Source organism: Peromyscus maniculatus, chromosome 2, assembly GCF_049852395.1.
Source record: "Peromyscus maniculatus bairdii isolate BWxNUB_F1_BW_parent chromosome 2, HU_Pman_BW_mat_3.1, whole genome shotgun sequence".
In the NCBI taxonomy this organism is placed as follows: domain Eukaryota; kingdom Metazoa; phylum Chordata; class Mammalia; order Rodentia; family Cricetidae; genus Peromyscus; species Peromyscus maniculatus.
In genome coordinates, this window is record NC_134853.1 from 94,644,169 (window position 1) to 94,658,687 (window position 14,519).

At 36.3% G+C, this 14,519-nt stretch overlaps 1 long non-coding RNA gene across 3 annotated transcripts; it reads left to right on the forward strand.

Moving 5' to 3' along the window:
• The first annotated feature begins 4,679 nt into the window (after positions 1-4,679).
• On the forward strand, positions 4,680-7,621 carry LOC121827603 (uncharacterized). Of its 3 annotated transcripts, none has more exons than XR_013049166.1 (4): positions 4,680-4,723; positions 5,208-5,349; positions 5,988-6,164; positions 6,709-7,621. It is a non-coding gene; the product is annotated as an uncharacterized LOC121827603 (long non-coding RNA). The 3 variants fall into 3 exon arrangements; XR_013049165.1 differs by lacking the exon at positions 4,680-4,723 and adding an exon at positions 4,733-4,928; XR_013049164.1 differs by lacking the exon at positions 4,680-4,723 and having other exon boundaries at positions 4,936-5,349.
• The last annotated feature ends 6,898 nt before the right edge of the window (positions 7,622-14,519 follow it).

Consider the following 14,519-nt stretch of genomic DNA (forward strand, 5'->3'; position numbering starts at 1 on the left):
TCACTATGAATAGTGCCATTGCCAGGTAGGTAGGTAGGCCTGAGCTGTATTTTTTTTAAAAAAAGTAGTTGAATGTAAGCCTGGGGGCAAGTCCTAAGCATTGTTCTTGGATGGATTTATGCTTCTTTTCTGGTCTAGCCTTCCCTTGATGATGGTCTGTAACCTGTAAGCTAAAATAAACCCTTTCCTCCCCGGTTTGCTTTTAGTCATTGTGATTATTACAGGAATGGAAAGAAAATTAGGACATTTCTCTTTTTGTTCAAATCTCAATGTCTTTGTTGAATTTGTATTCATTTTGCTTTTTGTTCATTTTGCTGATTATCACTTCTATTTTGCTTATTTCTCTCATCTATTTTGCTTTGGATTAATCTTTTTTATATAATCTTTTAGAGCATTGATAATTTTTATTAATAAACATTTGACTCTTATTCTAGCCTTTGGCCTAGTTCAGCATTTTTAATTAGTCATTCTGGAGTTGTGATCTTTTGGAAGTTTCATGTTGATTTTCCATGCTACTTTTGTTTAGGTGTTATGTATTGTTTCTAAGCTAAGTTTTGAATATTCTTAGAGAACATTAGAGAACATATTACTTATGATGGTTCATTCTACATTAACACTCAAAGAGACACACTATTGTAACAGTAACTTCACAATGTTCAAGACACATACATTGACTTAAAATTGATCAAAGCATGAACAATGACCACAAAACAGAAATGGTCAAGCTCGTGTACAATATGCTTTGAAGATAAAAATTATCTAGGGTAAATACAGATACAGTAAGTGAATGAGATAAAGGAAGAAGATTAAAGGGGTGTTATAGAAAAGAACAGCATATCCGAACAGAAAGAAAAAGAAAAGATTTCCCAATAATGACAAATTTTGAAATAAAATTAGTTAATATGTGAAGGAGAATCAAAACAAAAATGCAATAAACTCCTAAAAACCAAAAAATTTCTAAAAATACAGCAGCAAGAAACTCTGAAAAGAAGTAGAACAAGAAAAGTTGTACAGTAATGGAATATGCACATACAGATGTCTAGAAATTGAGGAATAAAAACTAAGATCATTGAGATTTGTTAATATGATAAAATTAATGTGCTGCAAAAGATGAATTAAAAGGGAGACCAAGGCAAAAGAAGACAAAGTTCTGGCTCCTCATGATTGGAGACTGGCATTCAGTGGGAGAGTTCAGAGCAACTGTCAGCCCTCAACATTTTCTGTGATTTATGCTGGAAGTCGGTGTGTATTTGACAATTCTCCAGTGTCCCCAGAGCTGTTTGTTCTCTGTGTGACAAGTGCTTTTTCTAACTACATTTAGCTGTGTAGTCTATGAGACAGGTAAGTTCTTTTATCTTGCAGAGACTTTTCAGACCATAGGCACTTGGGGAACTACTGTTTTAGCTAAAGTGTGTCTCTTAATAACATTGAGAGTTGGGGAAATAACCACAGCACTGATATTTATACAAGGAGAGGATCTGTCTTCATACTTTCAAAATACCCTAAGTATCGATCACATTGCTACAGAGAACCAAGCCCTGCCCTGGGCTTCAGGCATGAAAACAGTTTCTCAGTAATGGAATCATAGGTCATTTCTAAGAAACAAACAAGCCAGTTGGTGAACTAATCTTTGTTTCATCATCCGATTTCATTTGAAACATGAGCACAGACTCATTCAGTGAAAAAGGAAAAATGATCACTAAAGCTTCCAGTGTCCCCCTTACTAAGTACCCATACTTGAATACTTGGCTCTACTCTTCTGAGAAAGGCATAACCCCTGATAGTCCCTTCTGAATGCCTCTTGCTAAGTTTTATCTTTAAGTTCATGTTGATATATCTTTCATAATACTTCCAATTTGACTGCACTATGAACAAAAGAAGATAACCTGTGCAAGTTACTTATATAGATAGTTAAATGAAATATCAGGTTGGTTATGATTTTATTTTTTGGCTACTTCACTGAATGCTACAGGATGGAAGTGTGATTTTTTTTTTGAACTACAGAATGCATTGTGCTGACTACACCTATCCTGAAAATAGTAATAGTGCTGGTTTTCAGACTACATGAAACCTGATTTCACCATTACTGACTGAGTGTTTGAGGTAGGAGACCACAAAGCACAGTTTTCTTCTTTAATGTTTTCAAGGTTAGTGTCACTTCGATGAAAAAAATTCTTTCACATATTTGCCAATATACAGCCAAAGAATCTTCTTATGTTCTTTAAATTCATGTATATGTACTCTTATGCCTCTGTATGATATGTAAGAATATGTTTACGACATATGTGCCTGGGTTAGAGGACATGATTTAGCTAGGGGACTAATTCCTTCAGTTTCCCTTTAGTTGCTTCCCTGACTACATTATTCAGGAGGAGGGAGTTAACGATGAGAAAGAAGGGAGAAAAGATAATTCCCAAGAGTGAAAAGAAAAAGGGAAGGTAAGAGAAATAAGACAAACAAGCAATGAAATGAGTATAGTAGGAGAGAATAGGCCGAAGGTTGAGTTTTGGAATCTTGGCTTCCCTTTGGCCTTGTGCCTTCCTGTCCCCAAATTCCTAAGCTACTGCTAAGCTCTTCTGTGCTCCTCCCATCTGGTCCCATCCTGGTACAAGCTTGCATCTCATACCTATGTCTCCCAACACACAAGGTAGAAAAAAATTCTTTTCAGTACTCACTAAGAGGATAATGCTGATGAGCTTAGGAAAAAAATGCAAAAGGAACTGGGCAGTTGGGCTTAGTGACCCTACTCTCTAACCCTGGAAGGAGGAGGCAAATGAATGTGGATCTGAGTTTCAGGCCAGCCTTTTCTACATAACAGCTTCCAGGTCAGCCAGGGCTACATAGTGATTCCCTGTGTTCTTTAAAACAACAATAACAACAAAGCAAAATATATATGGAACTTCTGACACTTTTTCTTCTCATATTTGAAGAAAATTTTAAGTCTATACAGAAGGTGACCAACATCCACCTTCAAACTAAATTCCTGAATTCAAATCTGCCCATTAGATAGCACTCCTTTATACGTTCTGCTCTTTGCAACATTGGATTTTGAGGAAGCACATTGTTGGGTAAAGAGAGGCCTTTAGGGTACAATGTATTTCAAAACACAATTAAAATAAACTCTTCAAGTGGAAATGTAAGATGCATTTGTATTCTATTAAAGCCTTTGGCCTTATCAACTGTAGAGTGCTTCTTTAGTAACCAGTCTCACACAATAGGCAACAGGCATCAGCTGCACAAAAACAAACAAGGGCTTCAAACACCACAATAACTTCCTGTACCTGCTTTTGTTTGCCTGTTGAGCCTGCAAACACTGGGAGTTGCTGAAATACACAAGCTTGAGTCAATATTTGCTGGTTAAACTGTGGTGTTTTTATTTTGGAAGGTGACTGAACCCTTTGAATAAACACATCTCCTGGTAAGCAGGAAGAAGAACTACATCAGGAAGGCACTAGGGAGAGAGTCAAAAACAGAATCAGCTGTACCTTTGTGGTGGCACAGATTGGGAAATCTTGCGTCTTCAGAGGATCCTGCCCTAACACAGCCCTTTCAGAGACAAAGGGTCAACCCCTTTGGGACAGGAGAAGTGCCTACCTCAAGTTACACTCCCTGTCTTTAAGATTCTTCTCACCAAGTCATGTGGGGTTTCTTTTCATCAGAGTTCTATGCTCACAGCTTCAGGAGCATTTTATCTAGTGGGGCTAAGAATGCATGGTCCTAAGAAATTCCCAAGTAATATCCGTGAGTTAATTCTGGGACCAAGTACTGGTCTAGACCAGTTCATTCTAAGACAAATGCAATGTTGGCAAGGCATTATATTTCAAATTATAACTATGTAGCTTCTTAAGGGAAACAAATAATCATGATGTGAGGTTTAGTAACATAGGATTAACAAGAAGTTTCAGCATGTAGAGGATGGTTTTCAGGACAGGGGCATCTGAGAAACATACTCTGGTCCTTTACATGCAATGGTGTAGTGTTTATCTGGGATGGATGCACATCCATCTGCATAGTTGAAATAAGCTTCAGAGTTCTTGCAGTGCCAAATAAAATGTACTCCTATATAAATAGTTGTTCAGTATTGTTTACAGAAGAGTGACAAGAAAAAAATGTGTCCGTGTTCAAAACAAATATAGTATTTTTCCTACTGATTTTGACTCGTTGTTAGTTGAATTAATGTGGAATGGAATTCATGGTCCAGCACATCTAATTTGGCTGGAGCACATATCATGTGTTAAATGGCCACCTGTGGATTATGGGTATGGTACAGTATGGCACAGTTCTAGCTTACAGTCACAAATCCCTCCCAGATCAGTATCTGTATCTGGTTGAGGCAATAAGTTGTGGTGATATTTTATTTGTGCTGAAATGTGATTATATTTTATTTGTATATTAATAAATAAAGTTTGCCTGGAGATCAGAGGTCATAGCAAGCCACTAACACAAAAGTCAAGCAATGGTAGCAAACGCCCTTAATCCAATCACTTGGCAGGCAAGGTTTCTGTGTGTTCAAGGGCACATTAGAAAACAACCAAGCATGGTGACACATGCCTTTGATCCCAGTACTAACCACAGAGACCTGGAGGTCCGTCCAGACAGGCAGTGACAAGGAAGTGAAGTAGCTGAACTAAGAGCCAATGAGAGGGCAGGACAGCAAGGCAATAAAGGTGCAGGTTAGACAGGAAGAAGCCCCATTTGGTAGCTGCAGAGCTGGAGAGGCAAGGTTGGTGGCTATCATTACTTCCTTGATCTCTAAGGCTTTCACCCCATATTTGGCTCCATGTTTATTATTTAATAAGGCCTTTTAGAAATTCATCTAAAATATGTAATCTTACCTTTGAGGGGTTTCCTGGTGATGCATTCCTATTCAGAAGCATGGTGTCAATTCAGAGGATTCTGGGAAATCCTTTAGGCATGAAGCAATTGAGGTAGGAAGACAAATGCATAGCATAGGCTTTGTGTAAATGTATGAGGGAGGGGGAAAGAGATAGAAGCAGAAGAAGGAGAAATAAAGTAAGTAAGAAAGAAAGACAAAAGAGTGTTCACTGTTATTCTTGTCTACTTCCATTCCTGGGACATACCTTAAATCCTGATCACTGCTATATATGCTGTGTCTCATCTCTTTTTAGGGCATTTGGCATTTTAGGCTTAAAGACTCTGCTCATACCAGAAGACAGTATACTGCAGAACTCTCCTTTATTTTACAGTTAGTTTGGGGTTTGACTTGAAGGAGTGATCATAAAGAGAATGATAACTTTGGTGTTTGTTGCAATGGAGAAAAGACTCTGTGAGGAAGGAAAAGTAACTGGAAATCAATACCATCTTTGGAGAGAATCCCCTTTTGCCCATGTAAGTGCTGCCCTCAGGATCAGGAGCTGGAATTAACCTGGAAACTTTATTATTATTGTTTTTTTAATAAAGCTTCTTTATGATCAATTGACATGAATTCCCAGGTTGCAGATTCGGGTAAATGAAGGTAAAAAAACAAATGATGTTGTTTGAGAGTTATCTCTTCTCCCAGGGGTACCACTTCTCGTTCCTACCTCACTTACCTCCTGGTCTCCAAAGAGCAAGAGGAGACAGAGAGTGAAATTAAATTTTTCATGAACATAAACAGATATCAATAAAAAAGGAATGGTCCATTGCCCTGATTTTATTGTCTGGTTAATCTGCAATGCATAATTACAATAAAAATTAGCCATTGTAGGCATGGCTGTACTAAAGGCTTACTCAATGTCAGACCCTATGTTTGATGCTTGACACTTTGCTTATCCTATTTATTTATTTATTTATTTATTTATTTATTTATTTATCCATCCTATGACATACAGACATGGAGAGCTGTTGTTGGGAAATATCCTAAGGAAGGTAGTAAGTGATTGACAGCCTACCTCTCACCAAAGTTTTTTTGACTATTAAACTTGTGTCATTTGATGGATTAAAAAAGTTTGACTTGATGAGTGTTTTTTTTTTCTTGCCAATGTAAGTGTTGCAAGACTCAGATGTTTGTTTGAGCATCTCACTCCAGCAACATCCTTCCAGATTCTCATGATTTGAACACTAGATCTCCGCTGCATGCTCATGTTTTTGTTCCTTGTTCCCTGGCTTGCTGTGCCATTTTGGGAGGCTGTGGAATCTCTACTGTTGAGACCTAACTTGCAAAAGTAAGTTATTAGAAGCAGAGCTTTGAAAATTTTACCTAACCAAAGTTTCAGCCTGTCCTCTATGCTTCCTGTTCAATACCCAGTAAATACTGCCACCATATACCTTCCTACCAAGGGCAGAGTTCTTCGCTATGTTTATGGACAAAATTTTCTCGAAATAAATGATTCAAAATAAAACTTTTCTCAAGTTATAAGAGTGTGAGAAAGCTAGTCTTCTACTTTGTAACAAGGTAAACAGAGCTAAGTTACCAGGATGCCAATCCTCTGGTGCATATATCTGATCTGCACTCATAGGGACAAAGGACTATAATGCTGGGGAAGACCATAGCTCCTCAGAATGGAGACTAGCCAGTGCAAATGAACACATGACATCTACAAAACTAAACCCAGTGCCTTTCAACTCAGACCCAAACTAGCACTGTGACAATTTTTACCCCTCCCTTAACCTCTGTCTTTAGGAAGTCTTCCCACACATGACTGGGTTATCTGCATTCATTCCACTAGTGATAATTTTTAAATCCCTATGTCATCTTTTCTGTGACAGGCAGTCCTCTCAAAGGTATGAATTTCTTATGAGCCAGAAACCATGACCTATGTAAGAGGATATTAAAGGAAGGACACAACTTCCTTGTGATAGTTCAGACTGCTTTCAGCTACTACCACAGAACAAGTGACAAGGCAGTAATACATTCTGCTGGAGAGCTCACTGATAAGAACCCTGTGAAGATGCTCTTGGTCTCTGTGGATGCTTTGCTGTTTACACTTACCCTTTCTCATCCTACATCTGAATAAGAAAGTTGAATGGAAAACTTCAATATCTGAAGACACAAAATGGATTTTGATGTTGAAAAAGACTTTTAAATGGAGGAAGTCACGGATAACAATTCCATAAATAAGGTGGTTCTGAATCTCAGTATGTGAGACTTGAATGAGATAGTACAGACTTACAACGACTGACAACATATGACAAATTTCATGTTTTCAATAACATAATTACAATAAATGCAATGAAATAAAAATTTGTAAGTCTACCAGCTAATTGAATGACATGCCTATGGTGGCCATCATGTCATAGAGCACAAGCAAAGAGCACTTCATTTCAGAATGTTCCAATGAGCAAGGTTGGTTATATGGTGTGGTGGTTCGAAAGAAAATGTTTCCCACAGGGGATAGCACTATTAGGAGGTGTGGCTTTGTTGGTATGGTATGTTTGTAGGTATGGTCTTGTTGGAGGAAGTATGCCACTGTGGAGGTAGGTTTTGAAGGTTCATATATGCTCAAGTCATGCCCAGTGAGATAGTCTACTTCCTATTGCCTGCCTATCAATATGTAACAAGCAGCTCCTTCTCTAGCACCATGTCTGTTTGCACACTGCCATGCTTGCCATTATGATTATAATGGACTAAATCTCTGAAACCATCAGCTAACACTTCAAGTAAATATTTTCCTGGATAAGAGTTTCTATAGTCATGGTGCTCTTTACAGCAATAGAAACCCTAAGATACATTGATAGACTGGTCACCTGATTTTATACAAAGGAACAGAAGCCTTTGAGGTTGAGATAAGGTTTCCTGCCTTCTTGTCTTATAGGTGTATTTTATCTATAATTAGAAAGGACCTGTTGTTTTTATTTTTATTTTTTTACTATGTCATAGTATTGCACCATTTCCCATTTCTGTTGAAAATGGTAACTGCTTCCTAGTGATATCTTGCCCAAATACAAATGAAAGGAAGTCAGCTAGTGACACAATTAGTGAGTATGAGTCAAGGTAAGAGTGGCTATAAAATGAAATTAAGATAAAAATCAAGTCCTGTCCTCAATATGAACTCTTCGAGAGTCATAAAAGGGCATTTTTCCATTCTCTGTATTTAAGCCTATAGCTCACAAGGCTGCCTCCATTAATATAAGTTTGTTGATTTATCTAATGAGTGTATTTTATCTTTTGCTTCTTTGTTTGTTTGTTTGTTTTATGTAATGAATGCCATATGAGGTTTTAGTTCTCTCCAGAACCCCAAGAAAGCTTCTCTTCTACTGTGTGTACAGGGCACATTTAGAAACTTGAGTTATATCAACTGATAAGCAATAATAATGATTAGCTTAAATATGGGAAAAATTATTTTGAATTAAACTGCAGTTCAAACATGTACTAGATAAAAAAAACTCTCAATGTTAAATATGCTATATAGTTCTATGTCAAGGTCCAATCATAAGATAAAGATAGACTATACACAGAAATTTATTTATAGTAATTTGCTGAATTTCTACATGCATTTTAAGAATCTCACAATTAAGTCAAAGGACTACTAACAAATACTACCAGTTTCAGGGGTGATATAGACCCCAAAGAATTTTTAGAGCCCCCAAGGGTTTTGGTCTATATCCTTATTCACCTATATCTCATCAATCACCTCTTTGCTGAGAACACAATAGTCATCAGAGAAAGGCTGAACGGAAATAGGGAGAGGAATAGGAAGAAAAATGGAAAGAGAAAAAGAGAAAGGAAACAAAATATTGTGCTTGAAAATCCATGTCACTTCTAAATTAGAAAACAAGCAGATATCATTCTAATTTGATCTTCTCCATGTGGTTAAAAGTAATTATGACTGAAGATGGAGATGTGTCATGCTTTCATATGCTCAGAAAACCCTATATTAAAATAATCTCTTTCACTCTGGTCAGCACTTCCTTGCAAGCTATGCACTTCAACTAAAATAGAGTTTACACACTTAACTACAGCAGTGAATGGAGGACCTGCATCAGATCAAAGAATTAGCTGGAGTGAATACAAAAAAAAAACTGTATTAACCTACAGAGATGTTTAGAAGAAGAAATGTTTGGTATTTATAGCTTGGAGGAAAGTTACCTTTGACATTTAACTGCCCAACTCAGAGGCAAAGGATAGAGACAGAGAGATATCCCAGGACCTAGTTTGGATGGCTAGAACATATTGCATTACATGAATCAATAAATTCACCATTCTTACTCCTTAAAGACTATGTTACTTAAATTCTGGTGTCTGGAACGAAAGAGCAGTTATTATAAATATATATTATGATTATCCCTGTGACCTCTGCTTCAGTTAATGGATGAAGGTGACTTCCTAGTGCTTTGAACTTCCTCAGATGGCCAGATCTCTGGACATTACAATGTGGATTTATTTTTAGGTATTTGTTCTCTCATTTTCTCATATTTTGCCTTGCTTTACCCATAATATAAATTGTAAATTTATAAGTTTCCATAAGAGAGACCCTTCCCTTTCTAAAGAGTCTGCTCAGTCCAAGACAAAAGAATAAGAAACAAGGATTTAAAAGTTATCTTCTCCTTTATACTTAATAACTTATCTTTTATGGCATTTGCCAACATAAAAAGTTGGGTAGTACCTAAGTGGCCTCCACTGAGTCCTATTTCTAGCTTGACATCATGCAGATGGGTATCTTGGTATATACAAGCTGTCCTCTGCTCATGAATCACAGAACAACAAATAATCAAGACCAGAAAAGAATATCCCCACAGCATTTCATACCTAAAACACTAAGTATACATAACAAAGAAAGATTATTGAAAGCTTCAAAAGAAAAAACTCAAGTCACATATAAAGGAAAACTCATTAGAATGACAGGTAATTTCTCAATGGAAACTTTGAAATCAGAAGTAATACATTCCAAATCCTAAAAGCCTATGAGAGCTAACCTAGAATAATATAGACAGCAAAACTACCCACCATAATTGAAGAGGAAAGAGAAAACTTTCTATAACATAAATAACATTTACATATATATATATATATATATATATATATATATATTAAAGAAAATATAAGAAGTAAATATTTCACTCTGAAGAGAGGAATGAGCATGGACAGCAGAGTGACTATTGAGAGAAACATGAAGCTATATTTATTAAAACACAAAGTAAAACTGAGAACACAAGCATGAAAAAAACAGACAACACAATAACATAAATTAACGCATACCATTCAATAACTTTAAATATTAATGGCCTAAATTCTTTAAAAAGATACAGGCTGATTGGGAGGATCAAGAAACTAAATCCATCTTTATGTTGTCTACAAGAAACATGTCATAGCTTTAAGATTTGCACTGCCTTAGGGTAAAAGGACAGACAAACACTCAAGTCAAAGGAGATCAGAAAAAAAGCAGGTGTTGCTGTCCTAATATCTGACAAACAGACTTCAAACTAATACTAACTAAAAGAGATAAAGTGTGATACTTCATTCAAATAAAGAGAACAGTTAACCAAAAAGACATTAATACCCTAAGCACATACGCATCAAACTTTAGGGCACCTATTTTTATTAAAGAAGTATTTTAGGCTTTATAGATGCAGATTGACATTAATCCATTAATATTATTAATATACTGTTCTTGCTACTAGGCATCTAAATAAAAAATAAACAGAAAAACATTAAAATAATTTAACATCATATAGACTCAAGAGAGAACTACACTATATTATATCTAAACAAGCAAGATTACTCATTCTACTAAGTACCACATGGATGTTTTTCTTAAATATACCACATTCTGGGACACAAAGTTAATCTTTACAAATTCAAAAAGACTGAATTCATTCATTGTGTCCTTTCTGACCCCAATACAATAAAACTAAAAATTAGCAGCTAACATATCTATTTATCATAACAATAAATATAGACACTCATGGAGATTAAACAACTGGTTATTGAATAATCAATGAGCCAAGGTAGAAATAAAACAAAAATCCCTAAAGTGAAATGAAAGTAAAAACACAACAAAACAAAACTTCCAACAGTCATTTAAAACAGACCTATGAAGTAAAGCAGGTGATTATCCTATGATTACAATGAAAAACAGAAACCATTTCATTGATAGCTGTGCTTTTTGTATCAATGGGAAATAATTAAAAATTTTCAGAGAATGTGGGACATGATATGCATTATGATGTAAGACAAAAATCAAGCTTTTCCCATAAGAAGCTACTGACTAATGTGAGCTAGTGTACTGTTTGGACATGCCTTCAGCAATTGTAGCTCATGAGCAAAGAACCATTTATAAATCAGCACCTTCCCAAGTGCAAGGGAGAGATTTAAGATAATTTTTCCTTCTCTGATTGCCCAGGAATCATACCTTTTAACATTGTTGAAAATAGGAGGGGATGTTAGAGGATTCTACTCTGTAATCAGTTTCTACACAATTCTTCATAGCGCAAAAGTAGATGGTAATCTTTTAGCAAAAAGCTTCTGTTCTTCTTTGACCTCATACTACGTCGCTAGATATCCATCCACCACCCTATTCTTTGTCTGAAGCCCCCTGGTTGGGTGCCCTGTGAACACAGACAGCTTTATAACTTTGCCTCTCTTCTTCAATAAAAATTGAATTCCTAAGAAGATAAAGGATAATGCTTCCAAGACCTATTACTCTTCTTGCCATTTTTTTTTGTCTTTGAACAATGGCTTGAAAGAAAGATAAATTATTAAATGCAAAATATGGAAAGCCTCTGGACCAGAGTCCCTCTTTTCTTCTTCTATAATGTCTACATACATAAAATTCTGTTGAAAATCTTTTAAAGACATTATTAGGGAGATATTTACATTTTAGCGCATTATAAATTGTTAGAAAGAATTTAGACATTTCAGATAGTCTAACAGGAATAGAAAAAAAAATGATTTGCATTTATTTAGATAAATATAAGCAAAGGGACTCCAACAGAAGAGAAAATTTGAAATTCATTAATTTTAAAATCCAATTGTATGTGTTTAAAAGTGCCTCACAAGTTTATTGGTGGGGTTATAATTACATTTGATTAGTAAGAGAACTATTAATACTGCTGATAATAATGATAAGGGCAGTCAGTTACAGTGACATGTGCTTTCTTAGTTTAACTTTTTAAAATAAATTTACTAAAAAACAAAAATTATACATATTAATTATTGGAGAATAATTAAATATAATATTGAATAATATTTAAATCAAGCTAAGCATATTTATCTAATCAATAATGTTTGGTTTGAAATTGTGTTAACAGGAACTAGAGACACTGTACCCATGTTGGGGACAGCTTAGAAATTTCTGCAACTTCATCTCCAGGAGAATCTCATACTTTGTTTTGGCGTCTGAGGGTACCAATACATAAGTGGCTGACAGACAGACAGACATACACACCTGTACATACATAAAAATAAATATGCCTTTAAATGTATTTCTATAACACAAAGCATGGCAATTGCAATTCCTGCATTTTAATTTTTCTTAGGAGCTATATAAATAATTTTTAGCCAGTTTGGAAAAATCTGAAATTTTACAATTCCTTTTTAGTTATAAGAATTTATCTGGTCTAGATACACAGGTTATAGCTAACTCCAAAGATAAGGTCTTAAAATACACCTGAGAACTTTAAAGTGATACCAGTAAAATAACGAACTAAAACTCTCCACTCACTTATTGCCCAACCAAGGCCCAGACAGGAGGGGTGTGAGCAAACCTGGTCAGACCAACAGAAAGTAATCAATGAGTTGTAGCTACCAGAACAGTGTGTGATTAAGAAAATCCCACCTTCAACTGGTGCAAAGTTCACAGGTTTCCGTTTCCCTCTGTCCCATTTCGTCAGAGGACTGGTAATAATTGTGTCCTTAGACACCAACTAGCTCCCAGTTTTCCCCCTCTAACCGCGGAAAGAAAAAAAAATAGTTTTAAATTATGGTAGTCATTAATTCTAATTTTGAGTGGCAACGTTCAAAAACTGATATAAGGCAATTATCTCTGTTTTGTTTTTGTTTTTTTTTCACCATGGAACTGAAGCAGGAAAAGTGGTGGTGAACTAGGATGCACATTTCCATTGACCAATATGCAGATTCGATTTTTGTCATCTTGACATGAGCCAAGGTCTTCTGGGTTGAATGAACCACAGTGAGAAAATATCTCTCTCATGTTGGCCTGTAAGTCTGTAGAACATTTTCTGGATTAATGATTAGTGTGAGAGGGGCTAGTTCCCAGAAGATCTGGCCAGCAATGAGCAAGTGGTCCTGGAATTTATGAAAGGAAAGCTGAATGAGCCAAGTAGAGAAAGCCAGAAAATTGCAAAATTGCTTTTCTCTGCTATTTTTTTTTTTTAATTTCAGTTCATGACTTGAATACCTGCTCTGAGTTTCCTCAGAAATGCACTGTGGTCAGGACATGTAACCCAAACAAACTCCTTTCTTTCCAAGTTGCTTTTGGTCATAGTGTTTTGTCACAACAATAGAAAGCAAACTAAGATATGCATCAAAAGCATTCTTGATTCCCTGAGTGTATTAAGCCAATTAATAGCTCCTGTTCAGGAGTGAGAGCTTGTGACTCCCTGAGTGCTGACATGTTGAATGGCTTGACCTAGTACAGTCTTGGGCAAGAAACCACAGAAGCTGTGAGTTCATGAGAACAGTAATCCTGACATGTACAAAAGACATTACTCTCACCCAATCATCTCTGAACTCTTGCTCTTAAAACATTCCTGTCCTTATGCAGTCTTGGTGGGAAGGGTGACATGCAGAAATATTCCATTTGTGGCTGAGGATGCCACAAACACTCTCCACACTTTGACAAGTTGTGAGTGACTGGACTAACCACCATCCATAGAACAAAGAAAATCCTCTGAAGAGGTATGGGAGCTTCACTAATCTATGGGTATAGAGATTTATGTTTAGAAGATACTTTGATAATATGTCCATTTAGCAAGATAAAAGTAGCAAGAGCAGCCCTGGGACCTAATTAGCTTCCCAACCATGGGTTCTCAACTAGATTTATGGTAGCAGGCATGCCTTTTCTCCCATGGAGTGGCCTGTAAATCCAATCAGAAAGTGATTGATTCTCCACCTAACATTCATGCCAATATTGTACTCATGGGCATATCGTGCTACAATGGTCATTACTGAATCTCACAGGATTAAGAGCTAGGTAAGACCATTGATCACTATTCTTCCAATGCAGTCTGCATAACACATTGTGGTACTGTGAATACTATCCACAAAAGAGGAAGCTTTAATAAAGAGACTTTAAAATCTCTAGGGACATGTATTAGTAAGTTTTCTCATTGCTTCAACAAAATTATTAACATATTTTTTCCAGTGTGAAGATTTGTTTAATTTTTATAATTAATTTAATTTTACATATCAGCCATGGATTCCTCTGTCCTCCCTTCTCCCACCCCATCCCCCCCACCCACCCCCAATCCACCCCCATTCCCACCTTCTCCAGGGCAAGGACTCCCCTGAGAATTCAGCTCAGCCTGGTAGATTCAGTCAAGGCAGGTCCAGTCCCCTCCTCTCTTCACCTAAGCTGAGCAAAGTGTCCTAGCATAGGCCCCAGGCCCCAAATAACCAG